Source organism: Colius striatus, chromosome Z (genome assembly GCF_028858725.1).
Source record: "Colius striatus isolate bColStr4 chromosome Z, bColStr4.1.hap1, whole genome shotgun sequence".
NCBI classification, from domain to species: domain Eukaryota; kingdom Metazoa; phylum Chordata; class Aves; order Coliiformes; family Coliidae; genus Colius; species Colius striatus.
This window is the reverse complement of record NC_084790.1, coordinates 82,259,864-82,265,482: the sequence shown is the minus strand read 5'-3', so window position 1 is coordinate 82,265,482 and position 5,619 is coordinate 82,259,864.

Genomic DNA, 5,619 nt, shown 5'->3' with positions numbered 1-5,619 from the left:
GTTGGCCCTAGAAATTATTTGGAGGGAAAAAATAAACATGCTCACATGTTAATGTGTAAAATGCTTCAGATGGCAATGGGTAAAGCCCATATGGATATCAATCTATGTATAATATCCATATGGTGAATATCCAGTTCTCAGTATCAATGCACCTTCTCTGTCCAAAACATAAATCATCTTAGCTGTTCCTTTCCTCCCAAGGCTTTGCAAAACTTGGCACATAGATGCTTTGTATGCTTAAATTATTTATCATTGTTGTGCGACACCTGAATCTTTTGGAGATGGAAACATGAGGAACAAAGTGTACCGCATTTCAGTGGACAGTTTGCAAACATGCATTGGGGTGTTTGGCATTGTGTGCATGAATGAACCTCTGCCGGCCCATGCACAGTGAGAATAAGACCCCACAAGGCCAGTGCAATGTTCAGCAGGAATCACTGATCTTGTTAAGGTTCTGTCATCTGTGTGTGTCTCATCTAAGGGATAGTACCTTTCCCAGCCAGGCAGTTGATGGCTAATGTGCTGTGGGATACTTGAGCATCTGCCACGGTAAGCAGTGGCACATGCAGCAGAAAGTAAATTATATTTATTAGTTCCAGGTCTACAGTAGATACTCAAGGTACTTAATTCTGCCTTTTCTCCCTTTTTTCTGTTCATTGGCACTCTCTGATATCCCTATGTTGCTAGCCAGCTTTGGCATCAGGTGTTGCAGAGATCCTGGGAGTGACAGGGAGCGACTCTTTCTCCCCTGCCCGAGGGAAAACCAGGCAAGAAATGCCAGATTGGCAGAGCCAATGGCTGATTGATTCCCTGTAGGGAATGTGTAGCACAACTTTTTAATTCACACCTCCATCACTTATCAGTGTTTTCTTATCACAGAGTTTCTTTATCAGCAAGTTAAATTCAGAAAAAATCCTCAGAAGTACCTGGGTGTGTGGGACTTGACATGGGTGGTTTTTGCTGCACAGCTTGAGTACTCCCTTGCCTCTTGCACTACAGTATCTTTGCCTAGCCCTTTGCCTCATTTCCCATTCTTCTAATTTTTAAAGTCTCTCCCATTTCTCATTCTTCCATTTCTTGAAGTCTTCCTCATGTCCCATTTGTTCACTTTTTTAAACTTTCTCTCATTTCTCCTTTCTCCATTTTTTTTAAAAAAAACTCTCCTATTTCTCATTCTCCTGTTTTTGAAAGTGCTCCCATTTCTCGTTCTTTCATTTTCTGAAATCTCTTCTATTTCTTGTTCTTTTCTTTTTTAAAGTCCCCTCTATTTCCCATTCACCCATTTTTTGATGTCTCCCCATTTCTCATTTTTACATTGTCATAGAATCACAGAATTATGGAAGAGTAGGGGTTGAAAGGGGCTTTTAGAGGTCATCTAGTCCAATCGCCCTGCAGAAGCAGGTTCATCTAGATCATGTCATACAGGAATGCATTGAGGTAGGTTTTTGAGAACCTCCAGAGAAGGAGCCTCCACACCCTCCCTGGGCAGCCTGTGCCAGGGCCCCGTCATCCTCACAGTAAAATAGTTTTTCCTTGTGTTTAAATGGAACTTTTTGTGTTCCAGTTTCATCCCATTACTCCTTGTCCTGTCACTGGAGACAACAGAAAGAGATTTCTCACCCTCCTGACGTCCACCATTTATATAGTTGTACATAGTAATGAGATCCCCTCTCAGTCTTCTCCAGACTAAACAGTCCCAAGTCCCACGGCCTTTCCTTGTGAGGAAGATGCTCCAGTTCCCTCAGCATCTTGGTGGCTCTGCACTGGACTCTCTCCAGCAGTCTCCCCCTGTCGTTCTTAAGCTGGGGAGCCCAGAACTGGACACAGGACTCCAGATAAGATGTCACCAGGGCAGACAAGAAGAGGGAGAGCAAAACCTCCCTTGACGTGCTGCCCACACTCTTCTTGATGCATCCCAGAATGCCATTGGCCTTCCTGGCCAGGGCACATTGCAGGCTCATGTTTAGTTTATTATCAACCAGCACTCCCAGGTCTCTCTCTGCAGAGCTGCTCTCCAGCAGGTCAACCCCCAGCCTGTCCTCGTGCGTGGGGTTGTTCCTTCCCAGATGCAGGACTCTGCACTTGTCTCTCCCATTTCCCATTCCTCCGAAGGTTTTTTTTGTGTGTGTGTGTGTGTTTTTGTTTGTTTGTTTTTTAAGTTTCCCTCATTTTTTAAAATCTCCCTCATTTCACATTCTTTTACATCTTTTGTAGCCTCCTCCGTTTCCCATTCATCCACTTTTGAAGTATCCCCTCCCCCCCCATTTCTCACGCACCCATTTTTTGCAGTCGCTCCCGTTTCCCAATCCCCCACTCTCTGAGGTGCCTGCGCTCCGTTTCGCATTCTCCCGCCGTGGCGGTTTTGGGCGGTTTCGGCGGGTTTTGGTTGAACAGTCATGAAGCAGCGCCCCCTGCCGGCGGCCCGCGAGCCTGCCTGCTGGCGCCGGAGCGTCCGTCGTTCCGTCCGCAACGGCTCCCGCAGCGACAGGGTTAAACGCGGCAAGATTTGGGAAAGAAAGGAGAAAGAAAGAAAGAAAAAAAAAAGCAAAACCCCCAACCAACTAAGCAATCAACCAAAAATCACCACCGAAAGCGTTGCTTGTAGGATGTAATTCACAACACGGGTTTATGTGTTTTGTTTTGTTTTTCTCATTATTTTTTTTTCTTGATTATGCTTTAAAATATAAACTGATGAAGCATTTCTTGCTCCAGCTGCACAACATTGTGCTCATGCAGCAGCCTGTGTGATTGAGAGGCTCATGCAGTCCCCTTGTTCATTAGGAGAGGGAGGCAGACGAACAGCATGGGTGGCAAAATGTCATGGACAGTGAAAACTTGTTTGGGAACAGGATGCAGCTACCTTAGGTGTTAATTTAGCCCTTGATTATAGCAGGGTCTGAGCAGCTCATGGCCTTGTAAGAAAAACATTTGTGCTGACAGTCTGCAGGACTTGAGGGGACATCAGGGCTCTGATTTTACAAAGAAGTAAGGCATAAAAAAATTAACATTATTTACATGAAGTCACAATGGGAGTCTTGGGAAGGAGGGTTTGAATTCACGTTTCTCATGCCCTAGATTTCTCTCGCCTTGCCCACACATGAGTTTTCCTCGCTCCAAAATTTACACCAGCTCTGTCCAGCTTAATCTGTGCAGAGTTTAGGTAGCAGGATGTATTTTTAACTTTTTTCACTTTGATGAAACTCTGCGTCTCCGATAAATTATATAATATAGAGCAGAAAACTTCTAGCGAGAGCAAGCTAAAAATATATGATTTTTTCTTTTTTTTTTTTTCCCTCTCCATCACAGTTCCTGTTCCCAAATTACACTTGCCTTGCACAGAGTCTTAGAAAGCTGACACAGAACAAATTGTCCTATGTAAATTGCAAGTTTCCCTTCTGATTGACAGCAATCCACAAAGATGGACTAATTCCAGAGGAAGTCAAGCAAAGACTGTGTCATAACTATTAACCTAGTTTTAAAGATGTTCCAAATGGCTGCTGAGTTGCCAGCGTGTCCTTCATATAACAGTGCACGTAAATCCAAAGTAGGGGAGCCAGACGGAATACACATGAGCGTGATGCAGTAGGCTACAGGTTGTATATGTGCAGTTTTCCTCTCCCGTCTGCTGTGTTAGGGAGGGACAAGCATGTACTTGCACTCCTTCCTGGAGACTTTGATCCTGAAGACATGCAACGGGCAGTCAAGCGTATGACCAGTTACATCCTTTCTGCCTGTTTTGGCTGCTATCGTACTTACACCAAAACAGGTCATCAAAGCAGTGAGGGCAATGATTTTTTTAGATTCGTGTGAGAGAAAAGGAGAAGGAATACAGGCTGCTGTAAAATTGGTCTTGTCACACAGCTGATTTGATTCTGCCACTCCTTGCCACAGACCTGTGGTGGTTTAGCCCTGGATGGGTGCCTGATGCCCACCAAGTTGTTCTATCACTCTCCCTCCTAAACTGGACAGGGGGAGAGAGAAATATAATGAGAGGTTTGTGAGTCAAGACAAGGACAGGGAGATCACTCAGCAATTAGTGTCACGGGCAAAACCAACTCAACATGTGGATAAATGGTTTGATTTATTAATGAGTAACCAGAACAGAGCAGGAAAATGAGAAATAAAACTGAATCATAAAACACTCCTCCCCACTCCTCCCTCTTCCCAGAACTCTCCTTCCTTCCTCCCCAGCAGCACAGGGCATAGAAGTTGCGGTCAGTTCATTACAGATGGACTTTGCCGCTGCTGCTGCTCAGGGGGAGGCCTCCTCACACTTTCCACTGCTGCACTGTGGGGTCCCTCCCACAGGAGACAGTCCCTCACCAACTGCTCCAGCGTGGCTCCTTCCCACGGGCTGCAGCTCCTCACACCCTGCCCCAGCACGGGGCCTGTCACGGGGCAGCTCCTCACACCCTGCCCCAGCGTGGGTCACCCACAGGAGAACAGTCCTTCAGGGACAGGCTGCTCCAGCCCGGGGCCCTCACGGCGTCACAAGCCCTGACAGCAACCCTGCTCTGGCCTGGGCTCCTCTCTCCCCACGGGCTCCCAGGCCCTGCCAGGAGCTCGCTCCAGGGTGAGCTTCCCACGCAGTCACAGCCTCCTTCAGGCACCCACCCGCTGCGGCATGGGCTCCTCCATGGGCTGCCCGTGGGTCTCTGCTCCTCATGGCCTCCACGGGCTGCAGGGGCACAGCTGCCTAACCATGGGCTGCAGCACAGGGCACAGGGGAATCTCTCTTCCAGGGCCTAAGCACCTCCTCCCCTCCTCAATTGACCTTGGTGTGTGTGGAGATGTTTTCACAGTCTCACTTCCTGTTGCTGCTGCAGTTCAGCAACTTCTTCCCCTTCTCCGAGACGTTATTCCCAGAGGGGTTACCTCAGTCACTAACTGGCCAGGCCTGGGTCAGCTGTGGGTCCATCTTAGACTTGCCTGGCATGAGCCCTGTCAGCTACAGGGGAAGCTTCTGGCAGCTCTTTGTTTAAAGAAGCCACCCCTGTAGCACCCCAGTACCAAAACCTGGTCCAGGCAAAACCACTACAAGAGCCCTGACTGAGTTTATCGAGGTCTCCCTTTGCAAGTGATAATAAACCTAATAGCTGCCCACAGCTTAATATTTTTTCTTGCACTACATATGTTCACTTTTGGTCCTTGGATTATTTTTTTCTCCAGTCTCCATCTGTTCTTTTGCCTTTGAGATACTTTAGTTACCATGGAAATGACAACATCATCTGGATGGGTGGAGCTTTGTGCAGTGTAAAGTTGATTTCCTATATAAAATGGTTTGCAAGGTATGAGAATGGCTGACAAAATACAGCATTTACATGACAGCTTTTCATGGTTTAGGTGTGCAGCAGAGAGAGACCTGTGTGAGCTCATGAATGCACGAGGTACGATGTGCCTGTTCCAGGAGAGGTTATGTGTTCCTCTTTTGCTTTGCCACAAGAAATCTGTACCTTGAGTCTTCCATACCTGATTTTGTACAACCTTTAGTTGTAAGTTGGCTTTTGTTTGAGAAGACTCTATTCTAATACAATTTATCTGAGTCCTATGATTGTCAGGTGGGTCAGTCAAAATGGAGAGCTCCTTCCCTGGAGAAGTCTATTGTCATCATTGTCATGA